At 36.9% G+C, this 22439-nt stretch overlaps 1 long non-coding RNA gene across 3 annotated transcripts in view; it reads right to left on the bottom strand.

The window, feature by feature from the left end:
- LOC105085115 (uncharacterized) overlaps nt 1-22439 on the bottom strand; it is a 109941-nt gene that overhangs the window by 19993 nt on the left and 67509 nt on the right. Inside the window, exons 4-5 of one of the 3 annotated variants that reach the window (XR_010382189.1) lie at nt 19673-19745; nt 577-1412 (exon numbers count right to left, since the gene is read on the bottom strand). This is a non-coding gene — a long non-coding RNA (uncharacterized LOC105085115). Of the gene's footprint in view, nt 1-576; nt 1413-19018; nt 19746-22439 lie in introns of those variants that run through there. The other 2 variants (XR_010382190.1, XR_010382188.1) reach the window with 2 other exon arrangements.

Below are 22439 nucleotides of genomic sequence, written 5' to 3'. Positions count from 1 at the left end.
CTTCCATCTCTGCTCCCATAGCGCCTGCACAAAGCTTGAACGAATTAGTTTTCAAATATTGGCATTTTCTGTTCTTGTGTCTGTCTTCCCTTCAAAAGCAGGGGCTTTCTGTAATTAATTTTGGCTGTCCCAGGGCCTGGAACTGTGCTCAGGATGTCACAGCCCTCAATGAAGAAAGATAATAATATTTTAAATTATTTTATACAACTGTTTTCCTTTCGTCAGCTTGTAATTGGAAAACCTTGACTTAAGTCTCATCCTCAGGCAAAACCAAGTAACTAGATGTCATTATGGAAAATTCCTGATCTTAAAAATCAGCATTTTTCTGGGAAATTTTATTTGTAAAAATTCTGAAATGAGGCTAGACAAAATTAAGTAAATATTCATAAATAAAACAGTATATTAAAGACTATTTCTTTTGTAACAGGAGACGGCAAATGACACTAAATGGAATAAATAGAAAAAATTTAAAGGAGAATCAAAAGAAGAGAGCTACTCCAGATTGAATTCTTGCTTCATCAGATTTTCATAATTATAACAATTATCAAACTAAGAAATGATTTGTCTAGACCTGGTATTTTATTATTTAATATTATAATAAGAAAGCATGTTAACAGCATGAAGATCATTAAAAGATAAATTAGTGGCATACAGTTATAGTTTATCTTTTTGAATGCACTGACACAACCTAAATTACATATTTGGTTGAGTTCTGTAATTTATGCATCTTTCAAGAATATTTTATTTGCATTTTTTAAAGTTTGGAACATTGCTGCATTATCCTAAATGTTTTATTTCCTCTGGATATGAAACACATCTGGTTGGATCATTTTGACAAAGTACTGCCTGGTAGGCTCAGAACAAACCCAATCATATGGTCATTGAACAAATGGCCACTGTATTTCTTGGCTTTGATGCAAGTTTACTCTCCAGCGCAGTTGCTCTTTTCTCATTTGGCAGTGTACTGTCAGCTCTCAATTAACTACACATTGATGTTCTGTATATGCTGAGTATTGCTGGCTCTCAGCTTCTTCTTCCTTCCGGAACAGTGTCCACCTCACCTCATCGTTCCTTTCTCCCAGATGGGCATTCCTCTCCATCTGGTTCTCTCAGCTCTGTCAGAAATCCAGTGGATGTTTAGTCTTCTAGGCACTGTGATATGTGCTGGGGATACCCACGAATGAAAACATGTCTCCGAGTGATGGAGAAACCAGTGTAGACACAAGCACATGAATGAATAGTCTCGTTACAATGAGACAGCATAGGAAGTCTGTATAGAGTGCTGGGTAGACTCAAGAAAAGATGCTCCACTCTCCTTGGCAAGGTTTCCTGGAGAAATAACCACCTGAGCGGAGTCTGGAGCAAAAATAGCCCTTAGGCACAGAGATCACTTAAGGGCGAATAAAAGATATCTGCAAAGATATAGCAGAATGAAAGGAAAGTGAATAATCAGAGGACTATCTGATCAGAAATAAAAGTCTTTACATTCAGAAGGTGGGGAGTATCTTTGGAAGGAACCTTATTTGTAACAATGCTTTATTTTAATCTCTGTTAATTCTATAATCTGCATAAGTAGGCACTCAGTGAGTATTTTTGTTTGACTGAAGGAAGATTAAATTGCCCTTTTAGCAAACTCAAATCTGTCCATTGTTGAAACTAAGAGAACTGGTAGTAAAGGATATACCAAAAGGGTAGTGCACTTCTGATAGTTTCAATTTTTGAAATCTGAAGCTTCGAAATTTCCACAGTAACATTGCTTTTAGTATTGATCTGTTTCAGTTGAGAAATCCCTTCACCAGAAGTTAATCACCTTTGGTTTTGACTCCCTAAGTGCCTCTCTCTTTTGAAGACCATTTTCCTCCCATAAAGAAACTGTTGTGGCTTTTTTTTTTAAAACCATGCTCAGTGAGATGCTGGCATGCAGAGAGGGGGAGAGAACAACAGACAGCACCGGTGTCCAGTGAGTAGCTACACCCACATACTAATGGAGAGATTCTCTTCACATTACCAGAGTTGAAAAGAATTCAAATTTTAAAGTTCAAAAAAGATCACAGTTTTTAAATGCCATAAACTTTCGGGGGAGTTCATGCATAGTCGAATTTCCAATGGTACATCCATAAATGGTGAGCATCTGACATAAATGACAACGTTCACATTTCCAGAGTCTCCCTAGGTATTGTTCCTCCTGTTGCCTACTTAGCAGAATTGTTAAATCTCTCAGTCCTTAAAGACTGCTGAACTGGAGAGAAAAGTCCTGAATCCGTCGCCCTCCTTTTTCAGCTACTCTCGTTCACACTTCCATTAGGCTAAATACCCTAAATTGACTCAACTGCCATACGTACAGGCAAGTTTGCAGTATGTGAAAGTGCTCTGGAAAAAAATAAAGTGCTCTAATATGACCCAGGCTGCGGAAGGGTGAGGGACACGTCAAAGAAATCTGAGCTGTTTTTTTTTTTTTTTCATGATAATTTAAGGGACTCAAAGTCCTCCTAAATCAAATCAGTTCTCTAATATACGCTGTGCTCTAAGATGCAACAAAGCACTCGGAATAGAAATGTAGTATTACATTTATTAGCCAACACAAACGATTAAAACATGATTAACTTTTTTCTTAAGATGAAGCCTCCTTCAAGGTCCTATAGAACTATTAAAGGTTTAGAATAACTAGAAGTACTGTAACCTACTAGACCATTTTAATAATCATCACCAGACTGAAAAGACCAGAAAACAAAGAATTGTAAACTATAATGAACTAAAAGTTTTGCCCATTTAGGTTTTGCTTGTTTATATTATTGTTTCTAATTACAAGGTGATATATTTAATAATACTAAAATAAAGAGCATAAAAAGGAAAATTGATCTTCATCCCATGCCCTGCCTTTTATCTTATACACAATTAATCTTAAAAATTACATTTACTTGTGGACGCCTTATTCACCGAAATACTCCTGGGCTTTGGGATTTGATTTCATAGTCCTCAGAAGGTGCCTGGCTTCCATGCTGCTTCACTAACTGTCTACAGGACTGATTTGCCTTGACCAGGCTAGAATTCAAGTCTTTTCTTTCTCCATAGCCAGACTGGCAGGAATCTAAATACTTAAACATGGGATTTTTCTATTTGTACTATTCCTTGGGAGTCAGAGCAGCCTCAGTGACTGTGTGTAACTCTAACCCACGTTTTAGAAGACGTGATTTCACTTTAGATTGCAACACATGATGTATTATTAAAAATAAGAGTTTCTTAAAAACTCTTCAAATTTCCAGAGCAGTCTGGTAGGGTTACAGCTGCCAACAGGGGACAGGCAGGTATGGGGAATGGGTGAGATGGGTCTGCGGGGGGCTGTGCTGAACTGGAAAGTCCTGTGTAAAGGGGACAGCTGCTTCTCAGTTCAGCCAATTGTTGCCACGTGAGAATATGGGCCCAGTGTTGTCAGAGCTTCCAAATTTTCAGGAGAAGCTATTAAACCAGAGATACTGTAAAAATATATATACCCTAAATACTGTCTTAATTTTTTTTAATTGTGCAGAACAGAATATATTTACTGGCCAAATTCAGTCCTCAAGCAGCCAGTTTGCAGTCTCTGTTACCCATCTGTAAGTGCAACTTGGTTCATTTTATCCACTGATGAGTTTATAAGTCACATGTTTGAGTGCTGATCCAAATGTATCTGGGGGCGGTCTCAATAATCTGGATCAGCACACTTCCATTCATGTCAACTATTTGCCAATGCTGCTCAGTTTTCATGATAAAAAGTAATTTGCCCTGCTTACCTTGGATGTGGAGGTGTGTTTTACCTTCCTTTTAAATTCCAACCTCATTGAAATATTCTGATAAAAGCTTGATTGAGTAAATAACCCTTAAAAAACTGATGATGGGATGTAAGGATACGTTTGGCACCGTTCATCACAAGCCGGTCCTCCACCAGGAAGAGAAAGAAACATTTTCTTAGGAACTGAACACATCACTACCTTAACCTAGTGTTTTTCAAATTTTCTTTCATGGAACTTAGAGGGTCTGAATTTTCTTAGAAGCTACATCATGGACATAACTGAAGGCTGTCATTTTTAATGTAGACTTTACTCAAAACGTTTGCTAATATTTGTTCATCAGACTATAGAATTTAAAATTTGATGTGTAATGAAAAAGTTCTTCAGATCAGTGGATTCCTCAGTGTCCATAGAAGTGTTTCAGAAGATCCATGAGCCACCTGATATGCAAATAGACTTGCAAATGGCATGTTTTAAATCTCTTTTTATCATATTCTCAAAGGAGTGTGTGGACTTATTTAGATATTTAGGTATTTAGAATAGATGCTTATATGTGTTTAAAGCATGGAGTCTGAAGTTAGATCTATATATGTGGTTCACCTGGGACCAACTGCCAACTTTTTAAGCCTCTGTTTGCTCATCTGTAAACTAGAAATAAAATAACATCTGCCTCACTGTGTTGCAGTGAGGCCTGATCAGACAAGCAACATAAGGGGCACAGCACAACGCCTCACGTGCAGGAAGCTCTCCAGAAACGTTGACTGTTACTGTGGTTGTCCTTGGTGTTATGGTTTGGCAAACTGAAGCTCGTGGAGAAAATGTCACAAGACATTAGCGTATACTCTCATGTCTGTAATCAAAGTGACCTGGAAGCACAGGAGGCAGAATGACTATTGCTTCTTGGATGAGTCAGCATAGAATTCCGGAAGATGTGCCATTTGATCTGGGTCTGGAAGACGAATAGGAGTTTTACCAAGACAAAAGGTGGGGGAAGACCTTTCAAAGAGGAGGCAGAACAGCCTGGGTTAGACAGAGTGTGCACAGGGATCGGAGAGTTCAGTGAGTGGTGAGAAGGTTGCTGCAGTCTAATCAGTAGGAGCCAGGAGTGAGGAGGCAGGAAATGAGGTTAGAGAAGTCAGCCGGAGTTAAAATACCCAGGTGAGTGTGATTTTTAAGCATTGTGACGTCAGTGCAGAGTTTCAGTGGGAGAGTATGATCAAAACTTTAAAGGAAGATCATTCTTATGGGGTTGTCTGAGATAAACTGAAGTGAACAGGTCATTAAAACTTGTATGTGTTTAATATCTGCCAGGAATTGTATCAGACAGTAACTTTCTTAACGAATTTGAAATGGTCCTATTCTTACTTCATGTCACACATGAGAAGCTGAAGCTTAGAGCAGTGAGCTCTCCATGACCATGTAAGTAGGCAGTGGTGCAGCTGTGTTTTAAATCATTTTGAAAACTTCCAAAGCCCCTTGTATTTCACTCGTCTACATAGTAGGGAGATGGGATATGAAATTGTTGCCATTCATCGAGATGAGAGGTGATGTAGGACTGAAATAGGAAAGTGACAAGGAGGATTGGTAATCAGAAGCCATTTCTAAGGAAAATAAGCAAAATTAAAAAAAAAAAAACAAACCAAAACAGATTCAGTGTGAAAGAAGAAATGGAGAGCACCTGTCAGGGATAACGTAGAGGTTATGAGACTGGGAAAGCAGTCACACAAGTGGCAACATCCAAGATCAGGAATCCAGGAGATGAACAATGACTGGGGGGAAGTTAAAGGACCATTGGTTCAGAGAAAAGTTAATGTGTGACACGTTGCGTTTTGTGTCTGGAGAACATCCAGAGAGGTTCAGTTAGGAGCTGAAAATGAGAAGTGTCGGGGTGGGCAGTGCACGCTGTGGCTGAAGCCTTGAGGATCGGCGAGACGCCTCGGGCAGAATTTGTACAGGAGAGAAGCGTTGCCGTCATCCAGTCAGAACGATAGGTTTACGTGCTTTCTTCACTGTTAAAGGTCAAGGTCTTCAGGACACCGCCTTTTGAGTACCTCAGAGATTTCCACTCTGTAGTACACATAGTAAATACTTCACAAATGCTCTTTGGGTAAATGAGAAGAGCACCAAAAAAAAAAAAAAAAAGAATCTAAGGAATGGGAAAAGGGAAGGGACTCAGAAAGGAAACTGAGAAAGATTGGTTGGGTGATGGGATGAGAAGGTAGAAGAATGGAAGCCAAAGGAAAGAGTATTTCAAAATACAGAGAATTGTCCCACAGTCTGAAATACTTAAGAGCAATCAGCTGGGACAAAGACTTAAACTCAGCCATCACATTTGACAATAGAACACTGGAAAAATGTGTTTTCTATTCTAAAGTGATCACTGGAACTAATCACTGGGATTTCAGATTACATCTTATGATGTGCTGGGAGTCAATCTGTGTAAAGCCAGTTTCCAAACACGATTTAGCAACATAACTGATAGTATAGAGCTAGTGCGGGAGACGAACGGGCAATTAACTGTGCTGAGTGTCATTACAGGTGTCCTAATTTAAAGTGCTTCCTGCTGATAGGACAGACTAAGTGGATATAAAAGGGAAAAATGAAACAAAATATATTCCCGTTGTAATGCCTTAATAATTAAACACCCCAAACACATATTATCTAAGAATGCATTGATTTGCCTAAAGATTTCAAAAAATTGGAGTCATTCAATACCTTCTCACAATGAAAAAAATAAACTGAGAATGCAAATATAAATAAAAGGATCACAATTCTTTGAAACAACATCTTGCCTTTCATATTTCTGTTACGTTCCATGCTTCCAGTGTATCTTTCCATGACAAGCAAATAGCCATTTGAAAACTCAGTCTAGTAAGAATCAATATGCCGTTCCTCGAAAATTTAAGACTCATAAATATGCTATACCTTCCTCTAACTCAAATATTTTCATTATTCTTCCTAATCAGGTGGACTTTCTGGATAACAAATATCCAGATATATTCAATTATGTATGAGATAGTGCTGTTATAATATTACTTTGAAATGCTTTGAGAGAAAGGCACTAAAATCTAATAATAAGTATATTTGAATTGTGTTGTTTTAGTGTTAAAAAGTAATGATAGAAAAGCAAATGTGATTTCTTTACAAAAATTAGGGTAAATGCCTTCTAAGCATCAGAAACGTAACAGTGCTTTACAATTTTATTTAGATAATGTCTCATGAAGTCCAAAAATAACAACAAAGATTTTTTTTTAAAACCCACAAGAGAATCTGATATCTATGAATTACTCAGCAATCATTGACCAAGAACGAGCCTAGCCTCTTAGAGCCCGTGACAGCTAATGGGAAGACGACCTATGGGGTATAGAGTTAGGGATTTTAAAATGTCAAGCAACACTAATAATTCATGCATCCTGGGCCCATAAAGCCAGCAGCGTGTCAATAATAATGGCGTGCTCTTTGGAAAACAGGTGAAATTAACATGCTAGTGTTTTAAGTTAAGAGAATATCACAGAACCTTGGTGAAAGAAATCATTTCCCTGGGACAGGAGGTTGCTGATTTGTGCTCTAAATGCTGCTGCTCCTTATTGCGCCTCCTGGACATCTTCCCCAAACACAGAGCTACACAGACTGTCAGCTGACAAAGGGCCCGACGTGGCGTAATAGCAAAATGTGTAGGCAATAAAAAGAAACACACCAAATAAATATCCGTACACACACAAGTCATGTGCACTAGAGGATCCAAGGATTTCACCTGCAGGAAGCATCTAAGAAGAGGGATGACAGCATAGCGAAAGATACCTTCAGGAAGCCCTACTCTTTTGTTAAATAAAATTCGCTGAGATTTATTGTTTTTATTTTTATTATTTCAAGACAGCCTATTTTAGAAGCTACACCATGCTTAGAAGCAAGACTTCGATTCAGCGCTTTAAGAAGCTGCTTGGCTCTTCAGAAACTGTGTGTGTGTGTGTTTTTCCCATAGTCTTCACTTTTGAAAGAAGCCTTAAGAAAAGCTGCATTTGAAGAGGAAGGGAGTACCGGACGCGAGAGAAAAGAGAAATGGTGTTTTATTGAGCGTTTTTTTTTTTTTATTACCACTCTGGGAACCAAAAAAGGGATGACATCTATCAAATAAGTCTCCCTCAAAAAAATCTTTAGATCAAACTTTAATGAGAAAGAAAGCGTGGGGGGGGGGACGTTCACCCAGATCGTGTGTTATGCACACAATTCTGTATCTTTTCCTAACTCATTAATATGCTCATGGTTCTTAACTTTAGTATTTGAATTAAATGCCCAGGAGCCTTGAATGACATTCACTCACCCATTAAAGGACATATAGATCAATTACGTGGCATTGATGAAATCCTTGATATGATCTGTGACCCTTTAACTAACGACATTTCCTCTAAAGTGACAAAATCACAACAAAACATAAAAAAAGAGCGCCTCATTACAAAGGAACCTGCCATACATTATTTAAATCTTTCCCTCTGAGAGCGGGAGCTAGAATGCATACTGAGTAACTGCTACTCAACATGAAATGACTCTTTTCCATGAACTCAGAGTACTGATTTCTGACTGGTCATTATGGGAAAAACAAATACCATCTGCAAATAATAATTAGAATGTAATACTATTTAAGCTTCCAAAAAGAACATAAAATATGTATATAGAGGCTCTGAAACTAATAAAAGTATAATGCAGATTACTTCAAAGCATTTCACATCTGTATTGCTCAACCACTAATAAAATGAAACAATGTTAAATCCACTTTCTTAAGTCCTATTAAAAAAATCTCTATGTTGAATCAAGAATGGTTCAGCCTGTTTGAAGTGACAGCCTGGTTTGGGAAAACTGCACTTTACTGCTCTTCTATCGATTTTTAGCAAATTTAAATCTGTCACTATCTGCTGATTTTGCTTATCCTTGAGTTTAAAACGTCCATAGTATTTACATAGCACTGAAGAATTACTGTTTCGATGTATTGTGTTTTTAATGCAGCTCTATTTTTGTGCTGTGTATAGCTAGCTTGCTACCAAGAGGACACTTTGATGTCACCCTCCTTTGTAGCATACAATGAAATCTCGTACTTATCTTTAATCAGCAATGGCATATTGACTGAGAAATAAAACCATTTCTCATTTCTTTCCTTTACTCCCTCTTTTTTTTTTTCCCTCAGTGATCAGTGTTTCAATTACTCTGTGTTTGTAGTTTTCCATAAAACTCATACTTAATATTACTGGGTAGTTCAATACTTTAAAATTATTTGCAGACAAATAGAGCGTCATCTTCAAATCAGCCCAAGCAGGTATATCAAAGTTTTAGTTTCTTAGTTCGCTTAGTGGCGAAAATTCCACCCAAAGATAAATACAGTATTTAGTTTCTGTTACCCATAAAAGCCACATACATAAAATACACATAAAAATCAGATCACAAGGCATTTGTTGAACGCTCCTCGCATCAATGATGCTTCATTTCCCTATAATTTTGCAAATGATTTATTCAGAAGATGGGCTTGGGGGATGTTTAAATATCTTGGTAAACAGTTAATGCACATCAGCCAGTATAAAAACCAGATTTTTTTCCTAACTCCTGTTGAATCTGATTCTTTTCCTATATATAGGAAATATGCATTACCAAGCAAAATATACATTACCAAACAAAAGCTATAGACTTAGTCACTAAGCACCCATTAAAAATGTAGTGGCCGCGTGTGATGAAAGTCAGGTCACTGCGGCAAAAATGAAATTTGCATTCTTCATGCAAGTCCACCTGCACATGCAGCTCTCAGTGGCACAACTATCGGGGCGAGCCATAATTTTACTGTAATCATGAAAACATATTTATGGGGCTATTATTTAGGCATTTATAAAAATTTCCATTTTCCTGATATTGTAACTAAAAACCATAATATTTTGCCTACCATTTGAATTTACTCTGGAGATTTAAAAATTATTTTAAATCTTGGCTTGTACCCTGATAAATTCATTTCTGTGCGTTTGCTTTGTCATTGCTTCTAACGTGAAATCTTCCAGGCCACACTGCTGACTTGAATTTTTGACTCAGCTCAATTAAGAAAGAAACAGAGATGAAGGAGTAGAAATCAGGGTGCATTAAATGCCTATCATTTTTTCATTCATTCACCATTCTTTTCAACTTGCTCCTTTTGTGTACGGATCACTGCGCTATCGCTTGCCTGCTGCTGGGTAAACTTCATACATGTTAACTCGATGCAATTCATTCATAAACATTTTCCAAGCCTATCTTTATTTAATGAAAAAGTGCTGAAATAAAGATGTTAGCTGTGGTGTTTACTGTGAATAAAAATCATCTCATAACATCACTGTTCTTCCTCAGACCTCTGTTACCAGGACCAGAATGAGCTATTATGCCTATTTCTAAGTGATTCCTGTCCTAGGACCATTCTTCCATGTCTGTAGTGACCAGCTTGGTGGCAATAAAACAAAACATAATAATTGTTAGTACTAAGGTGAAGACCCTTAAACAACTCTAAGACTAGCTTTGAAATACCCTAAATGAAATTAATAACCTCCTATTAGTTTCCAAACATTACAGATTCAAGTTCTCCAAAGTCAATATTGTTTATAAAAATCATCTCCACAGGAAAACATTAATTTTATAGTATATTTAGTAAATTATAACAGTCTTGTTCTGTATGATTTTAGAATTATTTCTTAGCTATTATTTTCACACCTTCCTTGGGATTTTAGAAAAACTCTCAACTTACCCTTATTGTCTTACACTTGAAAAAGGAAAGTATTGAAAATTTGACTAAACATTAAGCCGTGTGCCTCAATTATTAATAATAATTATACATACCGAGTTATCAAATATACCCCAACTGTCACCCACAAGTCAGTGATGAATGTTTTAGTATACAGGGACCATTTGATAGTGTTTTTCTGTGCTGTCAGACCGGGACACATCAGCTGACGAAGGACATTGTTTTTCTCCACTACCAGGGGCTCAGTCTATTTTTTTAAATAAAATTTTTTGTGGTTATAAAAATAACATCATCTAATTTTATGCAATTTTGAAAACATGTAAAAGTGTAAAGATTGTCAAAGAACACACAGGATGGGTTTCATTTCCTCCTTGAAGGTTGTTATGCATTTTAAATATAGTTAGAGAGATGCAGAAAGAGGTACCAAATATAGGTATGCACTTACACGCGGATACGATTCCGCATACATTTATGCAATCCTGTTTTAATGGTTGTTTCTCAATTGTCCGTTTTTATTTATTTTAAGGCATTTTCCATATTATGAACAGTCTTATAAATAATTGTAACTATTTGTATTCTCTTTTCCTCATCTGGGTGCATAATACTTTATTTACCCAGCTCCACTGTACGGAATGTTGGCGTTGTGCCCATATTTCAGTATTACAAATGTCACCATCAGAAAAAACCTTTCCAATACAAGCTTTAGTCAATATTCTAGCTTTTCCTTATGATAGGTCCCCAGAAATAGAATTCATGGCCTCAAATGATACAAATATTTTAAAGTTTCTAATGCATTTGCCAAATTTATTTTTAGAGGGATTGTCAATTCATTCCCACTGTCTATGTTTTAAAGTGTTGATCGCACTGTACTTATATTGTTTGTGTGTTCCAGTTTCAGTCAAAAGTTTCTAATTTGATAGCCAGGAAGTGGCATCACGCAGTGTTTAAATGTGTATCCCACATCAGCTAAAGAGGAAGCCAGACTGCGTGAAAGATACGGGTTCACAGCAGATGGTGCAGTCCCACAGGTGACCCGACCTGGCAGGAATTTCTCACTAATAAATGTATAACTAGACTTTCAGGTGAAGCTCAGCGCTGGGCAACTCTGGGAATTTTACACAGCACATGCTGTGGACTTGACCTCTAAACAAATGACCACTTTTGAGGTAGGAAAAAAAAAAAAGAAGAACTTCCCAAACCCATAGTCCAGGGTGCACCCCCTTTGTCTTCATGTCTTTAAAATATGGACTTTGTATTAAAATATACTCATCAGTTTATAAATTTATAGATGGAGGAGATTCTTCAGTAGACAAACAGAAACATTATCTATTCATGTGATAATAATTTTTTAGATGTAATAGTGATCATTATCTTTGGAAAATGATTTTCATACAAAATAGCAGTGTTCTGAGCAGCTGCCGAATGATCTGGAAGGAACCTCATGGGACTGCCTTTAAAAAAAAAAAAGCATTATCTGTAACTTTCCTTTCCTTTATATAGCTTTAAGTATAGTGGCTGGTAAGAACATATAACAGTGTCACTAATAATCAGATCAGAAAATCAAAATTATATAAACTTTTGACTCTCATGAACAACAGTTCACTTATCAGTCCATATATTCAGCTATTGGCATCAGTTAATTAAATGGGTGAATGGAGCTGCATTTCTGAAATTAAATTTTGTTACCTAAACTGAACTTATCTTAACAAAAGGTCATTTAAATGAATTCCATATGATGCCACAATAAATTCTTTCAACTTGGTTATTGAATTACAGACAAAACCTTGGACATACCTAGCAAGTTCATAGAAAAGGTACTAGTGTAATTAGCTGATAGTCCAAATCAAGGATCTAAAAAAATAGCAAAGACTGTTGGTCAGATTTAGGAAATATGTTCAATTAGCGCTAGTTACAGAAGAGTCATAACTCAGAAATGGAATAATTTATATCAACTCAAAATTGTAAAATGGCTTAATAGGAAACATGAGTTAAAAGTGTTATGGAAATAAAGTTAACTATATATAAATGTATTCATGAGTGAAAGGTATTTTCCTCTGGGCATCTGGAAATTTCTTCTCTAAACAGAACTTCAGAGGTTACACATGAGAAGACAGATCTTCCCCCCTAAATCTACTGGTGCTCAGGATTTAATTAATTATCAATTTGGAAATATCTGAGAGTAAGAACAATTTCTAGATAATGAGTGTTAGTTCCAACTCACCTTATTATTTCTCTAAATGCTATAGAATAATAATAGTATGTATTTCCTAAGTGTTCAATAATTTTGAGACATTTTTATTATGCTTGTATCAATTCAATGTTTGCAATAAAACTAATAAATACTGAATATATTGGGTAAACTTAATACATTATGTGCACAATTATTGAGGATCACTGAAAGTAGTATAAATACGTTAGAGACAGTTGATATATAGGTTCATGGCTTCTGCATTTCAAAATGATGAGGGGAAACTGATCCATCGTGCCCTTGAGAAAAATCCCATTGTTTATCCATTTGACGCACAAAGGCAAAATCAAGGGACACATATGTTGAAACCAACAGTTTTTCCAAAGCTTCTTAGAAGTATGAAGAACTTCAAATAGACTTCAATACGTTCTTCAGAAAAGATTTGATGTTAAACAGTCTTCTTAAGTCATTTTAAGTACAAGAGCTACCGTTAGGATGTCTGAGACAAATAGTTACAGACTGGGTATTTTTCTGTAATTGTGATCCAATTCCACACTGATTGTAAGGTCACAAAAGCTCAAAGGGTATTCCTGGTACATGATGTCAATCTCTAACAGATGAGACCAGCCCTCATGAGTAGATGTTGCAATGCGACTATCTTCAAAATTAAAGAAATTATTATGGAAGTATATAAGCCAGATAATGTGTCAGGAAATACACAAAAGATCATTAATAGAGCAAAGTGAATACAGGAATCAAGTGCTTAAGTGTCACAGGTTACTGACATCACCACCATGACATACAACTTCTTTTTAGACTTCACTTGGGTTTTTAAAAGCTTTTGAAAGAAATACAATTGACCTAATCTATCATGGGTACAGACTCGTGATTCTTTTCTTCTGGAAAACAAGGCAGACTTTTTTTTTTTCTTTAATTTTCCACTATTGGATACTATTTCCAAAGTTTAAGGGCCATAGAACAAATGGAATAGCTTTCATTTTATAGTTCTGTCAACACAACCTAATCACGGTTGTAGAGCTGGTTATTCTTTAACTTCTCTTACACTCTTGGGGCCCTCTGCCCTTCAAGACATAAAAAGAGAAAACGAAGCTGCATTGGGGTAGAAGAGATTAAAGCTACATATAACAATTTCTAGACAGGAGGAGTTGTTAAATTTTGAACACACTGAGGGAAACTGGTAAATCTCTCTCTCTCTCACCATCTCTCATCCTCACCTCTCTAATCGCTTCAAAGACATTTGTTTCTAAAGCTAAACTGGTTGGCATGCTTAATTCTGTTTCAGATATTGTCATTATTATACCCAAGTTAGATGAGAAACATTATATTTTAAACTAAAAAATAAAAGATATTTAAAATCAAATAGATCAAGTGGTGCCGATATGCCGCCTTACTCTTCCAAACCATTAATAATTACCTTATAAAAAACTGCTCAGAAATCCAATTCACTACTTTGAACCACGTGTTTTTAATTGAAAATTTCGGGGGCAAAAAGGAAAACCCACATCACCACAAACAGATTCACATTTGCTAATCGCATTTATTTGAGACGGAGCTCAAATGCTCCCTTCCCACCATCTGCACCATTGGGATATTGGAAGTATCCAATCCAATGGAAAGCTTAGATAAACAAAGACAGAAATAACTCCTGCTAAAGTTTAAGCTTAAAGAAACAGGGGGGGAAAAGTGGAACACGTAGTCTTCTTTTTTTTTTTTTTTTTAATATCTTTTTATGGGAGGACGTAATTAGGCTATTTATGTATTTCTTGATGGAGGTACTTAAGCCCGGGACGTTCTGCATGCTAAGCAGGCACTCTGCCACTGAGCTATACCCTGCCCTCCTTGAACATGTTGTCTTTTTAATGTTATCATTTCTTCCAAATTGAACGTAGTGCCCTGCTACACCCTGTCATGTGCCAATGGCCTGCGGGCGTGGCGCGACAGGGATGCCTGCAGCCCTCGGGGCTTCTGGGTTGGGCCTGTGGCCGGGGCCTTCCCCAGCTTTCAGTCTCTGCTGGAAGATGGCTTCTCTTTTTCACCCTGTTGTGCTGTACAAATACTGCTTTCAATGAGTGCTAGGATGTGGGAAAATGTACGAAACGCTGCTGCACAGTATCCACGGTAGATGGTGATGCCGGTGGTGGAGTTGAGACTTACCCTAATTACAATGATAAATACGTAAGTGTGGGGCTCATAAAACCCCTGGAAGGAAGAGAGGTAACTTCTCTTTTTAATCTACTAGTGTTTTAAAATAGTGTTCGATGCAATCATCTTCAAAAGATCCCAGGTAAAATGTGAGCTGTAAAGGAACCTACTAAATGCTTTAACTCTCTTATACTTACAGCGTGGTGATTAGCACAGATCTCCCTCCCTCTGATAAATAAAACAAAAGGGATATTTATTCTGATACCCTGGTTTTCTACTTTCATAAGTCCACTGCACCACTCAATGGACTTGTAGACCACTGCTAATAAAGACCATTTTCTCCATGTTCTGTATTTACAACCACAAGTGGAATTTCAGGGAAATTCCAAAAGGAAAGTAGTTCATTTGCTTTCTGGTGGATGTATTGTCTACGTAAGAGTCCATGCTTCTTAATTCCCATTTAATGACCAAGATATTTCTTCTGGTCTTTGGAAATACAGCCACAATAATCACCATGTCATTCTTGGCTTTTGTTGAAAATTCATTTTCCAAAGCATCCACACCTATGGAACTGTTTTGTCTAAAGACAAAACTCAAAAACCTTCATGCTTATTATTTTGTTTTCAGTTTTTGTATGTACAGAGTTCTATTTTTAAATGGAACTTATTTCAATATGGTCTTTTATTGCCTTTAGATTTCATTTAGCAGACTTTGCCTTTAAAAGATTTTCCTTGTGAAAATGTAGCAATTTAATTTTAATGTTACTACAGAGAAATGAAATACCAAGAAATCTAAGTCTTGACAACCACACAGGATTTTTAAAAAATAGCAGAGTAGAAAACATGGCCTGTCTCAAGGCCATCATTTAAACTCCTCACATTTCATAGAAACATTAGGTGTACTAAAAAGTTGTCAATGTTTGAAAACACTTTCATTATCATAAATACTATTTGCAAGTCATCTTAGCTATCTCTGATCTCTGTTTCTTAACATCCTCTAAATTGCAGATAAACGACACAGTCATTTTAACATATAGATATTAAATGCTGGTCAATGTAACACTGTTTTGCAACTCACTGAATTTCACAGCCTGTGAGGTAAGAATTATTCTCCCTACTTTCCTCCCCACCATCTGGATTCTATAGCTTGAAATATTTGTAGGGTTATCAAGGAGGGCAGAAAAATGCCAGCTCAAAGGATAAAAATAAGAAATACAATGTATTTTTACTTAAAATGTCAAGGTAGTCAGAGACTAAAGCCCAGGCGTACAGTGAACTCCTTCGTCAAGACATAAACGGGTTTCACTGGGTGAGATGCTGTGCCTGATAAAACGGATCCAACTGTTACACTTTCCGTTTTCAGTCAGACCAAAAAACCTGGACACTTATTTTTAACAAGGATAATGATGGCTCTTTGGGGATGATGATTTTCAGTTTGCATAAGAGCCAAGTGGCTATGAAAACAGCTCTTAACTGGAGAGTTCTGAAGACAAGTGTGGTGAGATGGGACGGATCACCGCAAAGAATGCGGAGATTATGTGTGTTACTGCTGTATCTCCAACGCCTAGAACTGTACCTGGCACATAGCAGGTGTTCAATAAACGGTTACTAAGTGAATAAGCAGACTAGCAGGCTAGAGAATGATTTCCCTTAGAATCCTTTGAAATTGGTCATAACTCCAGATCTGATGACACCAGACCCAGGCACTTGTCCCCAAGCTCCTCCTGTCTGCATTTGGGTACATCTCAAGTCAATTATCTGCATCTACACATGTGTACACTAGGACCTCCACCAGAATCACGGTTCCTCAAACTTCATGGAAGGGAATAAATTTAGGGTCACACAGCCCAACTTCCCACCCTGAGCAGCCATCTAGTCTCCAGATACTAACTTTCCCAAAGCTGCCTGAAATGAGAAGCAATTAGAGCAATTATTAAAAAAAAAAAAAAAAAAAAAAAGATTCTCAAGTTTTCCTTTGGAAATTCTGACTCCAGAAATCTTCATTTTAAAAACACAACTCAGATAATTTTTAACAACAGGCCAATGGGTTTAGAGCTTTCCTAAAGCATCCACCTGCATTTTCAAACAATTCCATTAAAAGCCTCTATGAACTAACACTCCTGCCCAAATTTTAGCACAAGTGGACTACAATAGCCACCTTCATCTATTCAGTCATACCGACTTTATTCAGTAACATTTAATGAACATCATATGTGGAAGCACTTCAGGGAGGAAAATGAAAAGACAGGACTTTTCATACGCTCCTGGAATCAAGTCTAGGTAAAATAACACGGGAATCGAAACTCACTGAGACTTGAAGGGCAGGCCCTGAAGAGTTCTGAGTGTGAATGTGACATAACCAGATTTGAGTGTTGGAAATGTCACTTTGGAAATGAAGTCAGACATAGAGTGGGTGGGGACATTTGACTTATGTCAAGCAAGCAGTAAGAAGGTTATTTCTGGAGTCCAACCAAGACAGGAAGAGAACGTGGACCAGAACAAAAGCAGTCCAGTTAGAAGCACCACACAGGACTGTTTCGATCCAGTTTCAGCAAAGAATATTAAACTGAGACGATCAGCCACATTGAAAGTCATATTTATAAAATAAATAAGTAGGTATCAGCAAGATCTACTATTGATGAGTTACGCTATTCACTCCTTCAAAAATATTAATCAAGAACCTCTGCACTTGTGGTCAGGATGGAAATCCAAGGGCATAGACAGTGACTCTGAGTTCCCTTAGAATCCTTTGAAATTGGTCAAAACTCCCCAGATCTGGTGACACTGGACCCGGTCACTTGTCTCCAAACTCATCCTATGCAGAGACAATATAGTAACATAGTATTTAAAAGAAGGGCTATAATGCTATTATTAAAAAGTACCATGACATTAGGGAAGGGGTGCATTTAATGTTTTAGAGAATATTTATATGCAGACATACTAAATAAACAATCCTTTCATAAACTGTTATTTCTTGAACAGTCTTCTGTAAATTATGGAATGACTTCATACATTTATTTACAATCCATTCTCTTTGAAAAGGAGTGGTGGGTGGCAGGGTGATACTCCTGGTCACAGTAAACAAGGAGAGGCATACGACTCCAACAGAAGAATTAAATCCATAAAAAGTACAGAAGACTTCCCAGAACATTATTTACAAAAATCACCATGTTGTGGATCAAACTTCTATTTAAAATTGCTTTTCAGTATTACTCTACTGAGGCTTCCTACTTAATGAGATGTCTGGCAGGGAAGATTTGGAGAACATTTATTTAAAATGCCAGAACTGCTTTCCACTTTGCAAAAAGCTTTGAAAGTGGCAACACATTTGCAAGACATCATTGTCAAATTTCCCCTAAAGGAACAAGTGAATAGATGGTAAGAGTTCCGTGAATCAGATTGTCAATGTCGAGCTTATGCTACTGAATTTCCACGAGCATGTTCCTAATTTCGCAATCACTTCTCCATTACAGGAATGAATTCCACTCTTTGAAGTGAATTCTATACTATTACTTTTACAAATGTTTAATCCCAAATGATCCTTTATCCTATCACCCCTCTTCTTCTATCATTTGTCCCACTCCTAGATAATATGCATATAAGGAATTAAAGCAACTTAAAGATTAGCCAGTCCGACACAAAAGTTGGCAACTTCCTTGGCAACAATCAGAATGCATTCCAAATTGAAACAGAAATAGCATACACTGTCTCCCAGTTTGGATCATCCATTGGGCGAGGCCGTCTTTCTGTGACTTTACCTTCTTCTGACAGATCTGACTGCATTGTAATGGTGTGAGTTTGTTTTCACACCCAAATCCTCTATCTTTCTTAACAGAGCATGTGATTTTGGAGGGGACTTACTATGTCTTTTCAATTTTGTATTTACAGAAATCCCTGGCACAAAGTTAGGCTCCCAATAATGTATGATGGATGAACTGACTGACTGACTAAAATGAAGGAGATTTCTTTCTGTCTGACCATTTGTATTGGGCTTCTGCTCTTTTATTTATATCAGTTATTCAATTATTGGATTGGGATAAAATCTGATTTGAAATTCTTTAAATTTATGTGATGTGAAAGCCTCAATAAACATATAAATACTGTATTAAATTTTTTTCATTCTAAAAATGAACAAATCTATTAATTGGTTCTGAAATTCATGAATTTTTTAATAGATAATATTTATCTGAGCACTAGCACATGCCTGGAATATTTTTTCAAACAGGAAGGAAAAAATTATCCGCTATAAGCTTGAAAAACTGTCATGAACAAAAAATAGTAACCAGAGTGAAAATATGTGAAGGTAAGAAGAAAACAGTCACTGACTTCCAGAAGTAATACAATTACTCAGTAATCCCTTTCCAGTATTCATCCATTTGTTCAACTGCATTGTCTTCCAATATTCTCCGGAGGGTAATTAGGTAAATACTTAGCATTCTCACAATAATAACAATAAAAAGGTGTTCTGCTGCTCAGAGAAAATAAACAATCTAACAAGGGAAAGAATACTGAAGAAAAGAATAGTCATGCCAGATCTAAGGGGAGAATGAGCATAAAAGAAGCAAATAACACAGTCAACAAAGATGTCAGAATGTAAATCAGTGGAAAGCATAATTGTACTTTAATCTATAAATAAGACAATAGCTCAAGATAATTTGTACTGTCTCTTCACGATCTCTGTTACCATTTACACTGAAAATAATGAAGTGTTGTCATTTGTATAGGAAGATGGCGCTATGGCGCATCAGTAGCAAATCTACAAAATTGTTTTGTTTGGAGAGTAGAAAGGGTTGGCAGTAAATTCACTCACACTCTCTCCTCTGGTCCTCTTGTGAGCAATGGTGCACGTTGGCAAGTTGAAGTTACAGCTGCAGTCAGAGAGCCTAGAACAAAACAAAGCAAAACAAAACAAAAATTCAGTGAGTGAAAAATCAGATTGTAATTAGTGCATGGGGGAGACTGAATACCCTAACCTGACATATTAACACCGAGTCCTGAACAACTAAGCTTAAGTACCCATATGGTGTCGAATAATGCAATTGCATTTAATCCAAATTTTAAAATAAAGTGGTGTTGTTACACCTTGATGAATTTCAGAGAACAGCCCCAATTCCTACTGTACAGCCTTCAGCCTGCGTATTATAAAGAGAATGTCCGGCGTCACTTAATACTATAACTATGAGAAAACAAGAGGAAAACGCTGTGTACGTCTCAGCCTTTCTTGGTGGGAAAACACAACCCAAGAAATGTTTTTGGTGGCTGGCTCAAATGGGCTAGCCCAGTCACTGACAGGTGAGTCTGGTGTTCCCACAAAACAAATAAGTGGGGATCATTACATTTCGTTGACTGAATGCCTCTGGTGGAATGTGGTAAGGAGGTATCGGCCAGTGCAGGCTTTGTAGCCAAGCACAAAGAGGAACTGTCTCTGATTCGGAAACCACCATAGGCTATGTGCTGCCCAAGTTCTTACATGCTGCTCTTAGTCCTAACAATAGAATTGTGTGGTATTATCTTCATTTTCTAGGTAAGAAACTAAATCTTGGGGTAAAAAAAACTTGTCCAGGGTCAAAGATAGTGAAAGCTTCAGAATATGACCACAAAGACTTAACTCCATGATCATTTTTTTATTTAAAATAAAGATAATATAAATAAAATCGAACAATGTGATAGAATTCATATAATTTGTGTTATTTGAATACGAACCAATGGATATAACTATTTGACCCCCAAAACCCAAGTGGAGAAAATAGATTTTCAGATAACCATAATTTGTAGGGTTTATAGACACATGACACATTGACAGAAATACCCTATTTTCTCAGTTATTGTAATTTTATCTTAAAGACTTTGCTAGACTGGCAGAATTCCTGGGTAGTGACAGCATTCCAGTGATGCTAATGTTTTAAGAGATGGTTATAACACAGAAACTAAACATCTGTTAGGCTAAAAATAAAGGCATTTCTTTCGTTAATTTAGCCAAGACTTTTTAAAATGCCACTATCAGCATGCTTTATCAAGACCCTTCTAAATACAGATAGCCCAGTACACATTGTATTAAACCATACGCTCCAAGCCCAATCAAAGTAATTCTAATTTACCATTCTCCAGGAGGTTTTTCTGTTTGAACAAACTTGGGAACATCATTTTATGTACCAATTAGGTAGAACTGAGAAAGAGTAAAGCTATTTAATATATATATATATGTATATATGCATGCAAACTTTCAAATAATTGATGTGCATATATGTAAGTGAATCATAGTGAAACAATCATTTCAAAAAATGGTTGGATGTTTGGTTTAAAGGCTCTGCAACCCCATGACCTTCTGTGAATTCTACCACCTTGTTTATCATGTTGTATTGTCAGTGCCTTTCTCCCTAACCAGAGTATGAGCTTTGCAAGGTCATAGACTGCATCTTTTTCTCTATGAATCCAGTGTATAAGGCAGTTCTGGCATTCACTGTTTATTTATTGAACAGGTAAATAAATAATATAAAGTAAAATAGTAAATTACATATTGGAATCTTTGGTTAATCCATATTTGTATCCGTAAATGGATCTGATGTCTTCATAGTGCCCTTGAATGCTTGGAAATACATCTTTAATTCACCCAGGTACAAATTTTATAGAAGAAAGTTATATTTAATCATGTATAGATGAAATGGAATTATTACTCAAAAGCAACAGGAGCCACCTATAGTGCCCGTGACAGAAGCTGAAAGGAGTTGACTTTCCTTGAATTCTAAGCAATTGTCACCTGCTGGTCCCTGGACAATAATACAAAGCTGGTAAAGTTTGTATTTGAGCTGACCTTCACCCTCCAGTTTTTGAACTTCTCTGACCTTCTGCCTCTGTTCCCAGGCATCCAGAGCCTTTGGGATGTGCTCTGACTGTCAAGACTCTGATGTCTTAGAAAGAGCACAGGCTTTGCCTCCACCCAAACCAGGTAACTGGCTTGGGTGTGAGTTAATTTCTCTGAAACTTAGCCCCCTCTTTGTACATTTAGAATAATAATAATGTTCCTCTGAGGGAAAGGGTGTAGGTCTATGTAAAAGGATGCAAGTGAAAATGTTCTGTAAACTATGAAACACCAAATAGATATTTGATGTTATTTAAAACAGCCTTAAAAGTGGGGAATTTCTAATGTTCTCTCTGCTTTGACGTGTCTATGACCTAAATAACTTCATTCTCTTCCCCTCTCCAAACTCTCATCTCTCGGTACAACTGTTGAGACAGGAAACAATCTGATTGTTGCCCGCATTTATTCACGTTATGCGAAAGTGCTGGATAAACACAAAGCCACCCTAGCTTGTTGATAGTATTAAAGAGAGGATTGTGAATCCAGTTATTCTGGAGGGTGCTGGGGACAAGTCCCACGTTTGTCTGCTCAGACTGCTAATCCCCACCCTGAGACACAAAGGGGTCAGGGAGGTGACACCAGGAAGCAAAGGCTATTCGTCTCAATTTAAGGCTCGAACGCATAAAAGATGGTAATTTAATTTCCTGAAATGCGCCTGTCTGAAAGTTTAATTAAGAGAAACCAAGACACTAAAATAGTTTTGTATCAACTATATAGA

Source organism: Camelus dromedarius, chromosome 9, assembly GCF_036321535.1.
Source record: "Camelus dromedarius isolate mCamDro1 chromosome 9, mCamDro1.pat, whole genome shotgun sequence".
NCBI classification, from domain to species: Eukaryota; Metazoa; Chordata; class Mammalia; order Artiodactyla; family Camelidae; genus Camelus; species Camelus dromedarius.
This window is presented reverse-complemented; position numbering and strand designations above follow the sequence as displayed.